Source organism: Xyrauchen texanus, chromosome 9 (assembly GCF_025860055.1).
Source record: "Xyrauchen texanus isolate HMW12.3.18 chromosome 9, RBS_HiC_50CHRs, whole genome shotgun sequence".
Taxonomy (NCBI): domain Eukaryota; kingdom Metazoa; phylum Chordata; class Actinopteri; order Cypriniformes; family Catostomidae; genus Xyrauchen; species Xyrauchen texanus.
In genome coordinates this window covers 20923145-20938495 of record NC_068284.1, presented here as the reverse complement: position 1 = coordinate 20938495, position 15351 = coordinate 20923145, and the positions used below count along the sequence as shown (strand labels likewise).

Here is a 15351-nt window from a genome sequence, read left to right as displayed (position 1 = left end):
CCATGACTTCCTGTTTCACAAGGATATAAATATGAGGTAACACACAAACCAAATTCCCTTAGTCATCCATCACAATGTGTAAGACCAAAGAATATAGTTCTGATGTGCAGCAAAAGGTTATGGGAAGTGGCTATGAGAAAATACCTAAAGCGCTGAAAATACCGATTTCCACCTTCAGTACAATAATGAAGCGGTTCCAATCAACTGGAGATGTTGAGAATCAGCCAGGAAGAGGACATGTGTCAATATCTCCAAGCATCTACAAGGATCACTGCTAGAGAATCGCAGAAATTAGTTGGGTCTTGGGGTCAGAAAGTCTCCATAACTACAATCAGACATCACCTAATTGTTTGGGAGGGTTTCAAGAAAAAAAAAAGCCTCTGCTCTCATCCAACAACAAACTCAAGAATCTTCAGTTTGCTAAACACTACTGGAACTTAAAATGGGACCAGTTTCTATGGTCAGATAAAACAAAAATAGAGCTTTTTGGCAGAAAACACCAGAGATGATTTAGTGCACACAGAGAGATAGCCAAATGGACAAGTACTTCATGCTCACGGTTAAATATTGTGGAGGATCTTTAACGTTATATTCCAGAGGACCTGAACATCTTGTTCGGATACATGGCATCATAGACATTATCAAACACCGAAAGATACAAAAAATAAAAACCTGACTGCCTCTGCCAGAAAGCTCCTGGTTGGATCTTCCAGCAGGACAATGATCCAAAACAAACATCAAAATCAACACAAAAATGGTCCACTGACCATAAAGATCTGCCATGACCATCCCAGTCCCCTGACCTGAACCCAATTGAAAACCTGTGGGGTGAACTGAAGAGGAGAGTCCTCCAGCATGGACCTGGGAATTTGAAAGATCTGGAGAGATTCTGTATGGCGGAATGATCTCAGATCCCTTGCCAGGTGTTCCCCAACCTCATTAGGCATTGAAGGAGAAGACTCAGAACTGTTATCTTGGCAAAGGGAGGTTGTACAAAGTATTGAATGAAAGGGTGCAAATAATTGTGCCACACAAATATAAAACTTGTTGTGTTTGCAATTGTTTGATATCCATTAGAGGATAGATTTATGTTAATATTTTGAATTAAAGATCAAAAGGATAAACACAATAAAGACATTTCTCACAGCCTTCTTTGCTCATATTTACCAAGGGTGCCAATATTTTTGGTCACAACTGTAGATATGGAATGACATTTGAGGGATCTATCCCTTTAAATGGTCCTAAAATATACTTTTTTGCTTTGGATTTTTTAGTTAAATTATTTATTTCTTCATGAGATAAACCCTAAAAGTCAATTAAGTGCCGAGATCATTCTCACCCTTCATTGGCAGGTTTTTTGCGCAGAATGCTAGGTCGAGGGGATGTCACAAGTGAGGGGGCTCCAGAAATGGCACTCTGATTGTGTGTCTGTGCCATAGTGGTGGCAGGCTGACTGTTGTTAAATGCATTGCTAATAGAGTTAGCTATTAGTGTGGAACCATCAGCCAGCACAACTATAGAAAAAGAACACAAAAGGCACTCATCAATACAACATTTTTGCTTTAAATAGATCCTAAAGTTAAAAGGAGCACTCAGTAAGTTTTGTTTTTTTGCCAATATAGCAGTAATCTTGGACTTGTACTGCTATACTGGAACCAAGCGCCATGGATGCAGCGGCATGCAAAAGCATTATTTTCCTGTTATTAAAAATTATCAGTGAGCCAATAACAGAGGAGTTATAAAGATAAAGTGAGTAGCTGGATTAATCATTTCATGTGTGTGGTCATGATTTTAAACATATTTAAAAGTACTTATATATATATATATATATATATATAGATAGATAGATAGATAGATAGATAGATAGATAGGAGTAAAACTATATAATTTTATACTATATTAAATGAAAATTACTGGGATACCACTTTTTATGACTTCTCAAGAGATTTCAAACTATAAACCCAGCCTAATTTCAAACAAATTAACTAATAGAGTTTTTACAGAGCAAGTGTAAGAAAAACTTATGAACTTAAAATCCATTTCAAACCATAGCACATGTTACCAAGGGATATAATAATGACATTTGACAACAAAACATTGTCAAAAGATCATCACAGTAAACATCCAATGAATATTGAATATAATGCAATACAAAACATGCCAGCACTGGCCTAATGATTCAATTAGGGATGACCAGATCGCGATTTTTTCAGCCAAAACCGATCACCGTACGTCATGCCAGGGGCTCCCCGTCCTGTACACGACACCTGTGTGTGTGTGTGTGTGTGTGTGTGTGTCTTTTTGGTTAAGTTTATAATGAAACTATTATTTATATTGTCAAGCCGGTTCTTGCCTCCTCCTTTCCATTATTCCCTTTAAGGCTTACACAAAACAATATCCATATTATCATAAAATGCTCATAATAAAATGTAATAAACAGAAACAATTAAGCAGTCACTACTTTAGCTATATGTATCCAACAGTGTCTTAATCGTAGATGCCTGGGATCAAGGATGCCAGCCAAAATATATAGAGGCTGTCTGTCAATGTTGCTGAACCTTCTTGCGAAAGCTTCTAGGAGTGTCTGTTTAGATGATTTCATTGCTTTGTCTGAGTTGGTTTTTGTCTCAAAGAGATGCTTCAGAGCGCTGATAAATGGGATGACATCAGCCGCAGGTGCTGTTGATGAGCTTATCTCTTATCAATTCTTCAAAAGGAGCAAGAAGGAAAACCCCATTTTCAATTAATTTCAACTGTGTAGCGGGTGAAATTGGGGATGACAGTCAGCTGTGTAAGCTATCAATGCACGTTTCTGTTTCAGCAGAGATTTGAGCATGTAATATGTGCTATTCCAGCACGTGTCTACGTCCTTCTGCAACCTTTTAGTTGACTGGCCAAGTTGTTTTATGATATCTCACAAGTGTGAGTAAGCTTGGGGAGAGTGTCTGAAATGTCCAACAATGCGCCTGCCAATAGCCAAAGCATCACAGATTGCGCACTGTGACAGCACTCCCTTAAAAACCATTAGATGCAGAGTATGTGCCATGCAGGCAGGCTGGGTAAGTTGCCATCTCTCATAGCCTTTGCCATTTCATTGCATTGTCACGCATTTCGACATGCACTTTTCTTTTGGTATCCCTCATGCTCAAAACATGTCATTGTAGGTAGTGACCAAAGCCTCGGCAGTGTGTGTGGCAGGAAATTCCTGCGAGTGGAGAATCACATACTTGATTTCGAAGTTTTCAATTATCTACTGTACTCTCAGACTTAACATAGATACAGGGGACACACTAGAGCTCCAAATATCAGATGCCAAGCTAATCCCAGTCACATTTTGGTGTAGCAGGCCATTTATGTGATATACACGTTTTGATATAACTCCAGTAGAGCTACATCAGAAAAATATTTGCGCATGGGCAGATAATATCGTGGTTTCAAAAGTGCGATAAGGCATTTAAATCCAACATATTCCACGACTGACAGTGGGTGGTTATCGATGTTATCGATGCTTATGAACTACATTATCTTCACTGCTATAGTTTTAGCTTTCTTGATATCAACTGTGTAAGGTTCATTCTTTTTCAATGCAACTGTTATTGTTGGTTGAGTGAGAGGCATTTTGCTGATGCCTTTGCACTTGCCTGCTTTTAATATTCGCCTTACTCCTCGCGATGAGCCGTTCTTAAGTGTCAAATCAGTTTTGTTTTATTAATCCTTTTGGCTGACGTTCCTACTTTATTTTTTTAAATACCTTAACATTTTTTTTAAACATACAATGCAAATTGCAAAGGTAAAGATATGGCCGCGGCCCGCAACACTAATGTTTGAGTATAGGCTCAAGTTTTTTGCGTCATTATAAAAGACCTGTGATAGGTTCACGTGATGGGACAGGACGAGATACCGGTGATAGATTCATAGAACTTGATTATCGGCTAATACCGATCAGAGGCCGATCGATCAGAACATCCCTAGATTCAATTCTCCAGATTTACTCATTCTAAGGAGAATGTTTGGCATGAATTGGTGTGGAGAATTAAAAGTGGACCTTAATGTAAAATAAAGAGCTTATCTGAGGCTCCTCACCTGAGGCCTTGGACTCTGTCGGGGACTGGTTTTGGTTGACTGGTGTAGGCTGAATGCTCGAGGTGGTGATCTGGGCAGAAGTATGTAGGCCCTGGGCCGGGATGGGTGTGGGCTGGATGCCCTGTGTTGCCATAGCAGCTGGCTGGATGTTTTGGGTGTTGATCTGGGCAATGCGGTCCACTGTCATCAGCTGCATAGAATTCAGATGAACTGCAGCTGCAACACCTACACCTGTCTGGGCAGGCATGGCTGCACTGGGGCCTGGAGCCATTATCGTGTCCACAAATCAAGCAAGCAAAACAATTTAAAATCAAAAGCTTTTATTCTATACTGGTGAATAAATTATTTAGTTTTATTTAACATAAACTTCAATAAGCACCAGTGGTACCTGGATATGGGCGTATGGACGACATAGAGCTGGTGATGGGGGTGTAAGTGTGGGTCAGTGGGTACGGTGCTGATGGGTAGGTGGGCAGGAAATACTGGAACTGCACTGGAACAGATTGTCTGTAGAAGGACATAAAACACTATATAATTATCAGGCCTAACAGGCAAATAGTTACCTTAACTTAGCCTTGCACCTGATCTATGAAGATACTCAAAAAATACTGATGCATTATCACAATTAGCCAGTTTACATCAAAAACACAATTAAAATATAAAGCTTTCCTCATTGGGAGAATTTTCGAGTTTGGAATATGTAAGAAAACAACAGAAAATCCACTATTACACTTCCACGACTTTCCAAAATGGAGGAAGAGGGTCAAAAGAGAGAAAAATGCCAAATTTACTGTCACTCCCTCAGCAGATGTTTTTGAAACCCCATTGTAACAATGGAGAGTTTGAATTAATGCCAGGGTAATACAACACAAAGAATAATGTTGTAAATGTATTATATACACTTAAAAAAAATATATATAAAAAGTTAATAAGCCTTATATTTTGATTACCTGTTGTCAGTGCGGTTCTCCATGGTGATGGGGTTGGGAGAGGAGCGATGACCAGAAATAGGGATGAGGTTGCCCCTCTCTCCAGGGTATTCAGATTGTATACGTGGTGGTGTGTGTGTGATGGGCTGCGGTACCACCTTAGCTAAAAGAGACAAGAGCAATGGACATTCTTTACCATTTTACAAGCAAAACGTGTTCCTGGAAATATGCTCATAAAAAGATTTCTACGTAAACTTTGCGTCTCCAACATTCAAACCTCAAAATTTGTATTGATCATATTTCACTTTTAAAATATAGTTTAAATCAATAAATAGATTGGTAGGTCCAGTAGGTTGGTCACCAGCAAATGATAATCCGCTCAAGAGGTCACTAAAACTATGTTTTCGGATTAAATTTTTTTATTGATTCATATCAGTTAACAAGGAAAAGTATTAACATTTCTCAAAATCCACTTTGACCAGTAGAAAGGGGACTTAATACATCATTTTGGATTCAGTCATATGCTCGAGGCAACATTTAAATAAATATCTGAATTAAACAGTCTGGATACTTTTGTCCATACCGAGTGCAAGTGCAAGATAAAGGCAAGAACTTCTTGTTCAATACAAAACCAGGAAACGGGTCTCTCAGGTGGAAGTGACCAATGAGCCAAATGTCTGAGACCTAAAGCATAATAAAAAACAAAATCTTGGGAAGGCCTAGCTCACTTTTGTCAATCGGCCTATGCAATATACTGAAATGTAATCTGGGACGATTACTATTCCAAATGAAGGAATTCACTATGCTATCAAATCGCTTGAAATAAGAGAGGGGGACTTCTACAGGGAGAGAATGTAGCAGGTAGTTGAATTTGGAATACTGATCATTCGCCACTGACCACATGATATTAATGAAACACCTAATGTTATCAGAAGAGCTGCGGCCCCAAATAAACCCCACCTGATCTATATGTATAAGAGATGGCATAACTTAACCGGTTTGCCTATCTAAGGCCAGTAGATGACATTTGGCGCTTCAGTTCTGCCTCTGCACTTTTAATATTCCCCTCCAACTCCACAAGTTCTCGTGCTTTGGATTTTTGGGTGAATTAGGCATACTGTATGATCCGGCCCCTAAGAACCACCTTAAGTGCCTCCCAAGCCATGCCAACAGAGGATACTGAGGACCAGTTGTTTTAAACATTGATATCAGTCTTTAACATTTGTTGAAATTCAGGATTTTGCAAAAGGGATACATTAAAGTTCCAAATATATGATTTATTTTTCACCATATGTGGCAACGCCTCTAAACTCACAGGGCATGATCAAAGAATAAAATATTTCCTATTGAGCAATCAACAACAAATTAAATGAAGAACTAGATATAAAAAAAAACATCTATTCTAGAATATATATTATGGACTGATGAAATATATATCATGTATAGTCCCAACCAGCTGGGTTAAATGTCTCCAAATATCTAAGACCAAGATTTTTACACATCCTGTGAAGCGTCAATGTTACTCTAGGGGGCATACACACTTATGCCTTGAGTCCATCAAAAGATTAAAGTCTCCTCCCAATATTATATCATGAGGGGTGCCAGCGGCTTGCAATATCCCTAGATCTATAAAAAAGCCCTGATCATTTAGGTGCATACATATTAGCCAAAATAAGACTTTGACCCTGAATTTCTGATAAAAAAAAGAATGACTATTCTTTTTATGGGGTGCCCCATCACATTCACATTCCACGTGGAGAGAGACAATACAAAAAATAGATTGTGTGTAAAAAAACTAAATTAAAGACCACATTCCATCATTAGTGCAACAAATCAAACCCTGAACTTCCCCCAGAAACAAACAAATAGAAAAAGCATGCGCATTAATCCCATGCATGACAGTGCCAACCGGCGTCCATCCCTCTAAACTCAAACAGTCCATATATACCTACAAGAGCCCCCGTGACAACTTTGCCATCAGATTGCTCAAGACAGAATTACACAAACTCCAGCCAATAGGCGAAATAAACACAAAGAATGTGTAGATTCATCCACACAACTGTCCCGAAGGTGTGTTACTCCACAAAACAAACTCCAGCCGCTAGGCAGAACCAGCACAAAAAGAATCAAAAAAGGTGCTCCGTTTCCTCAGACAGTCAAACGAATGTTCAGTGAGCCAGAACATTCAGTTGCTACATGAGTGCAACAAATTACCTAATCATTCCTATGTCTTGCAAGAAATATTCCACAAAAACTCCAGCCGCTAGGCAGAACCAGCACAAAAAGAATAAAAAAAGGTGCTCCGTTTCCTCGAACAGTCAAGTGAATGTTCAGTGAGTTGGTCCACTCGGCTGCAATGGGAGTACCACAAAATAACTTACTCCACTGACTTTATGAAGGACATCGCTTGCTGCGAGTATGTGAATGATTTACGGCCATATTTATTGTCCATTCTAGAGAATTATAAGTGCAAAAGCGACCTTCCGTTGATGTAAGAGTTTCTTGCATTCCTTGAATTGATCACGTTTCTCTCGTTGAATTCGCAAAGTCTGGGAACAAGAAAATGCTGTGGTTCTGCCAAAAAAGCCTTCCTTTACTCCTCATTTGTGTAACACAAGATCTTTATTGGATGATCTCAGAAATTTGGCCAGAATTGATCAGGGCCTGTCTCCCTCTCCCTGAGCTGGAAACCTGTGAGCTCACTCGATTTCCAGCTTGTGGCCAGTTATATCAAGCAGATTCGGAAAGAGCCCTTCCAGGAATTTCACATATCCTGACCCTCTTCGACCTCAGGAATACCGATGATTTGTACGTTATTCCGCCGGCTCCAAATCCACCTTGGTCAATAGCAGATGATTCCCTCTCCGATGACTACAAATATTTGACTCATTTCTCGACATGACCCCCACACTTGTATCCACCTGAGAGAAATTAAGCTCCCTGGAAGTGACTGATCGTATTACAGCAAGATCCTCTAATCAGCAGCCACCTTCATCAGCATTGCAGACATGTTCAATATCTCTCACCGAATTTCTCTCATTTCTCTGACCAAATCGACTCCCTGGCTCAGGGCCTTCTCGGGGTGTCAGCTTGAGCACGTAAGTGTCTTTTAATGGATCCAGAGCCTGAGAATTTTGAATTATTTGTCATATTGTCCTCCTAGAACAGTTATGTGTATCGAATCTCACCGGTTTATGTCATTAATAGTGTTAAAACCAGCAAAGTGCACAGAGCTTGACTTTCACACGTCCGCACCTTGCATGGCATAACGTGACTGTCCAAAACTATGCTTTAATAATAAAAAATTCAAAAAAAATTAAAAAGGGAAAAGGGTAAAATATCAAAATTAGGAATGTGTGCGACTAATCAAGTACTCGTTCATCTTATATTCGAGTAGTAAAAACACTATTAGAATATTGGAAGAATTTTTTTTATATGTGGCTTTGCAATGAAACCGCTTCTCTCAATTTAAAGGAGCACTCAGTAACTTACACTGACACTTAGAGGCTTGAATGCAGCATAATTTAAATCAGTAGTTTTCAGTTTCAGATGTCATTGTAGAAATTAATTATTCACAGTCAGCCATTATTATTTTAATCAATGAATGAAAGTGTCAAATAACAGGAGGGTTACTGAGATTAAGTGAGTAGTATTCGGCTGGTCATATGATTCTAACATGGCAGCCCCCATGTGCGGATCCTCTCCATGTAGAATAAAACAGCTTTTAGAAGGTTTCTGATATGACTGGAGTCTTAATTTTAAAGTGAGTGGTCATGATTTCCTACATAAAATAGTGGGTTAAAGCACAGAACTGGTAAGCAAAATGTTGACTGTTCGATCCCCACAGCCACCACCATTGTGTCCTCGAGCAAGGCACTTAACTCCAGGTTGTTCTGGGGGGATTGTCCCTGTAATAAGGGCACTGTAAGTCACTTTGGATAAAAGTGTCTGCTAAATGCGTAAATGTAAATGAGCACACCATCAATCTTGCCGTTGTAATGTATTAGTTGGCGCTGTGTATGCATGAAGGAATAGTTTACCCAAAAAGAAAATTGTCATCATTTCAAGTGTTTGTATTAGAGGTCTACGAGGGACTGTTTTTTTCCATCCTGCTCCCGAACACTACTACTGAATTTTAAAATGTTCACCTGCTCCCTGCCCACAGTGATTTTCTTCTCGACCACTCCGGTTCCTGCAACCCCACATTTATTTTCCATATAGGGCAAAAGCCATACAAATAGACAACAGGTGTGCACAAATAACATTTTATTTTTCTGTTATTGCTATTATCAGATGGCGCGTGACTTGATGCCCATCTGACTTGCCTGAGGTTGGTTTCTTAACATTTAAATTTACCATTTTCCAGTCATTGTTTCACATTCTTTGATGTGTCCACACTTTGCTCGGCCATTCTTGGAAAGTGCCATTGACTATAGCCTGCCCTAAATATTGGATAATTTGATGCACGTGTTGTGTGCACATTTTTACATTGGATTTTCTATTAATGTTATCAAAAATAAATTATAAAATAAAATACAAATTAATGTTATTATTATTTTGCATTCATGAATTAAGAGCCTAATATAAAAATAGACATTCATATCATCATGCACACAACTTATGTACGTACTGTCCGCTACCACCTTCAACTCAGAACTTTTATTTCATACCACAAGAAATCTGATCGGGTCCAGTGGAAATTCCACGGGAACACATGTTTCTATGTGTGAGTGCAAATGTTTTTGTTTGTTATTTTTGAATCTAGATGTTGATGTTTGTGCATAGTGCTCATTTTTAAATAAGAAAAAAAGGTTAACGGTTGAACTTAAATTCTACATTTGAACTCGTTGACTCCACTACAAAATTACACAATATGCCCATCCCTAGTCGGAATTATTTTGTAGACCAAACATTTTATTATATTATATTGAATGTTGCAATGTCTTACGAATGTGAACAATAAGAGATTGGTTGATAAAAGTACTAAATATCTCTAACATTGCATGCCAAATTTACAACCTTAGACGATATAGCAATAGTTCTGTTCAAATAGAAAGAAATATAAACCCAGAGCAGATGAACTAATAAGTTTCTTACCCACAGGGATGGTGGATGTGGTCAGTGTTGTAGCATGAGAGGAGTGAGAGGCTATACTGACAATGTTGCTACTGGATATTTGGGTGTGGGCCGTTGAGCCTGAAAAGTGGTGTTCAAATTAGGCATGTAAATATTTGCACCGAAAGCAATTCAATTTGATTACATTCTTTAGAAAACGATACAATGCATCATTAATTTGACAATTGGTCACAATTTGGTTTGATTCTATAATTTGGGTAAAATTCACAAAAGTTTTACAACTGAAAATAGGTAAAGAACTGAATGTTTGGACAAGAAATTCATTCATAACACATTTGGAATCTTATAGTAATTATCATTGATTATTAACTTCCACAATCTAATCATTAAGTTTTCATTGTAAGATTGACGCATCGCAAAACATACTGGGAATCAACATGATTTGCATACATACTGAATCACAGGTGTAATATAGATCTACCTGTTGTAGTGGGTGATGGTGCAGTGTTGGTAGCCTGAATGGGAGCCACAGTTGCTGCAGCAACAGGTGTCATAGTGCTAAAGATGGGCTTCTACAAGAGTGAGAATCAAAAAAAGGTGGTATAACAGGTCTGTCACTTCCATTTGAAAATATTATGAAAAAATGACACACTTCAACTTCCTTTTGGATAGTAAAATAATCTCGAATCCCAGCTTAATATGCAGAGACAATTATAAGCCATTTGTTGATTGATTTCACCTAAAAGTGTAACACTGTGGCACTATCCAAACATTCCTTTGTATGTTTGCAAGGCTCGTGCAGCCCAACACAGCAACATTGGTTCAACTAAGTGAGTTAAGTGAGTTTGAGGCAAGACTATTTGCTTGTATAACCAAGGTGAATGGTTTCTGGGCACATAAACATTGGTTATTTTTTGCAAATTCCATATGGTGATGCTAGTGGTCCTGTAATGTAAAACCTAAGCTTTAAAATTAAAATGACAAATTCAACCTGTGCAACAGAGTGAGGCAGGGCTTTCTGAGCAGAAATGGTAGGGTGTGGGGGCAGGTTGATCCGTGTGGGTGTGTCCCGTGAGTGCGGAGGTCTTTGAATACTCAGTGTCGCTTGGGAAGGGTGGATTGTCAGTGCCGAGCAACTAGAATCCAGAAAGATAAAATCAGACAGTTTTGTCTTGCCTACAAGGCTAATTCTTATAAAATCAGTGCATGTAAAAAAAAAAAAATGTATACAAAGTGTATTTGTCTTACCCATGTACCATGTCTCCAGAGTGGGCAACCACTGTGCTGATAACTGGAGACTGAGGTCTGGTGGCAGTCACTGGCACTACTGTAGGCAGCACTGCCGTGGAGGTAGTGATTATGGGCCGGGACTGTAACAGACAAGAGATTATCAGTTATGTATGCATTTTATCAGGCTCCGTTACCTTATGCATTAAATATGATAAGCTGTACCTGAATTGGTTGGTGAATAATATGCTGGACAGTAGGCTGGCCTGTGGCAGAGCTCGGACCAGCTGCTGGTCTCAGCACTGTGGTTCCTTTGGAGCTTGACATTACAGCAGCAGCAGCAGCTCCTGTGACCACATTACAAATCCAGTCAGATCACTGACAATATTACAGGAAGAAATACCAGGCTGGCCTGCAAACTCACCTCTGGGTAAATGAGAGGTGAAGGGATGCTGAGGAGTGGCAGAGGATCCGATCTGCAGTGCAGGAGCACCACTGCGGATGATCTGAACGTTGGTCATCAGATGATGCAGGTTACCAGTGTGACCCTGATTGTGAAACATAAAACATTTTAAAACAAACCAAAAGTCAGTCTAAATAAAATTATAAAATCATATATATAACCAGTTACTTATGAGAAGCCAAATTAAACAAAATACAGAGCGTGTCAGACTAGTTTCGTTATCCCACCTTTTTTTCGCAAATCATGTGTATGAGAGTGTTAAGATAGATTTGTTTTTAAAAGCATCTATGAATTAAACTTTAGGAGCAAAATTGGCATTAGTGTTCTGATCACAAGTGGTGATTTGGTGATCCGACTTGTGTTTGGACTTCGAGGGGAGGGTCTCCGATTTCATAAGGACATGCATCGATCACTATGACAGTGTGTTACTACATGATAATAAAGTATGGATGCACTGATGTATTAGCTGTCGATATTTATCGGCTAATTATTTAACAAATTAAATCCATCGGCAAATCGGTTACAAGTATGAAAACGCTGATATGAAAAACCGACGGCTGATTTATAATTAATTAGGTACACAGTAAAAACTCTGTGAATTGAAATGCACAATCCAGAAATAATAATAGCCACATTATGTAGAAGGGTTGGCACTTCTAAAAACATGTAATATTTTTTTTCTTTCTTGTTCTCACGGAAAGGTGATGCCACTTGAAGTGTCGTTCCAACTGAAAGTTAAAAAAAAAATTATAATAAAAAAAGTTTCAGGAAGAAGCTTACACAAGACTGTTAGCAAAGGGTACATTCATACACCAATGCCGTACTCCCTTCAGAGTGCCCACAGCTCTGTCCTTCGGAGTGAGTAGGGCATAGGGATGATCACTTTCAACTGGAATTTGCCCATGGCCTTGCATGGTTACTAAACCTTTCAAATATAATCTGCACTCAGTGCTTCAGTCAGCACTGTGTGAGCAAGCAGTGCCGTCAAGTGGTCTGGATGGCATTTTCCATTATATTACTTTAATACAGAATTTAAAAGGGTTTTGTTCATGTTGACATTTCCATGTCAGTGCTCAACAATATGCATGGAGTTCTGTTGTGTTGAACTGCAAAAACAGACATGCAAAATGTTTTAATACAAAATAATATATTTTTCTGATCAATCATCATGTAATCATATTTAGTTATTTTTTTGCATATTTTTTAATCTTTTATTTATCTTTCTTTGTGGCTCTCTTTAAAATTTTGGTCTGTGTTCAACAGATCTAATTTATTGTTAGAATGTCCAGCAAAAAGGCTTTTGTATCACTTTCTATGTTTTAAAGCATAATTTTTAAATAAAACAGAGATCTGAAAACAAAATAAGGTAAGTGGCAAAATAGTTATCAGCCTATAATTTCTTGATAAAATAGGTATCGGTCAAAATTAATATCGGCGCATCCCTATAATACACAGCAAATAAGTCATAAAAGACAAAAGAAGCACACAAAAAAACTGGCACACTGAAATTTAATCAAAGAAAATAATTTCCTTATTTTAGTGTATTAACCTGATCTTCAGATGTGTGTGCTTGTCAACGGTGTCTTCTGCATGTTGATATCAGACACACTGAGAATGTTTTGTGAAGTTCTCATGCTTTAATATATATTCGCTTTTTCAAAAGACTCAGATAGCATGGTTATTTCCTTTTAAAAATGCATGCATCTCTTTACTCAAATGTGGTCATATGCATTTTTTACCACCTCCGTTTTCAGTAATGACATTTCAGTTAGCATTTTTACACTAATTATGCTTAATAAGCCGACAACGTTTGTGGTCAAGTAAACACATTAAATGGCTTTCCTTTATTGGTGTAAAGTCTTAAACCACTTAAGAATAAACTGATCAACATTGGTAGATTTTTGCCCATTACCCTGATTTTGCGTGCCATGTAAACACCTTTACCAGTGTTCTTACTGGCTTATGCAATATATGCAAGTGTTGAGATCATGCCTCTTCACAGTTTGAAGTCAAAAGCAGAGAATAACTGGACTATTTCAAATTCCATGTAAACATGGTTTTCTTGCTTTGTCTGATTTTTTAAATAAGCTGATTTTTAGGAGTAATAAGCGTACTGGTGTGCATGTAAACTGGCTCAATGATTAGATCACATAATGTTTTGGACCCCATTTCCACCTGTATTTTGCGCAGACCACTTGTGATCAGATCACCAAAAAAGCATCAAAATACCAGGTGCAAACGGGGGTCTCAGATTAATTTCAAAACTATTAGTTTCAAAGAATTTAATGATTCAATTTGTTTGCGTTGCCACTCCCAAAACAAATTGCAGTTGAAATTCTTCAAGTGGCATTTTACATATACAGTATTTAAATCTTTTGGTTTGCTTGTGATAACTTATCCAAGGTTTTTTATTTTTTTTTATTCACTTTTCTGAATATTATATTTTCATTTGTGAAAAACTATGTATATAACATGCCGTGATTATTTCTAACAATATTTTTTACTGCATTTTAGTACATTAAACATTTGAATCTACTTGGTAATAATGGCTTGGTTTGGTTGAAATGATGGTAGCTCTGATTGAAAACATTTTCATACAGCCCTAATTCAGATTTATCCACTTTAACTACCACCAACCTGCTGACCACTGATGGTTGCTACAGGTATACCGGAGGCCAGCGGAGTTTCCATGGTAGCAGTAATATGACTGGGCACCTTAGGGGGTAGAGTGAGGTGGCCTGGTGTTGACACAGGTGCTGGAGCTATCATTCGTCCTGGCATGGCCATCTTTAAAGCAGACTATATCAAACAGAAGAGAGATGAAAGAACAAGTACTTTCTTTTTTTTGCACTTACTTAAATCTGTCTTGCAAGCTAATTTATGGAAAGGGCAGTAGACAAGGTGCCTACTCTTTTTGACTAATTAAATTGCATGAACTTTTATGATTGTCATTTGTGATTACTACATAAAGGATTTAAAAAAAATCAATTTGTAAAATGCTTTAACAAATTCATTGAAAATAACAGTCTCAAACGAATGATTTGCAGACAAATCAGACATATAATTGATAATTTCCATGTTTTCATGACGTGGGAAGTTCTGGGTACCCTGAAAGGGCTTAGAAGTATAAACTGAAGGTACTAGCTAAAGATGAAGTATCAAAAGACCAAAATCCCTGTACCTTCAGAGGACCCTCAGTGAAGGCTAGGGGAAGACCCTGATGGAGGTGGGATGGTGTTGCTGACACAGAGACAGGTGTGCCTGACTGGACAAGGCAATGCTGAGGGAGAGGGAGAGGAGGGGGCAGAGTTGGTGCTGTTCCATGGGGCAGGGGATTAGCATGTTGTTGGGGGTAGGGTCGTACCACTACCATCTCCTGCTTGTCATCTCTGAACGCTGCAGCTCCGCTGGACACCATGTCATGCGGAGCATGATTCGAGTCTTCATATCCTCCTTAAAGTTATGAAGACACAATTGATAATGTTCAATAAAAATCATTCTAAGACGTCTAAAAACGTCTAGAAAATTAAAAACTATCATTTCAATCAACAACTCAGAGCTTGCCTATATACA

The 15351-nt window shown here is 38.3% G+C and overlaps 1 pseudogene; it reads right to left on the bottom strand.

The window, feature by feature from the left end:
- LOC127649168 (histone deacetylase complex subunit SAP130-like) overlaps window positions 1–15351 on the bottom strand; it is a 28158-nt pseudogene that overhangs the window by 9887 nt on the left and 2920 nt on the right.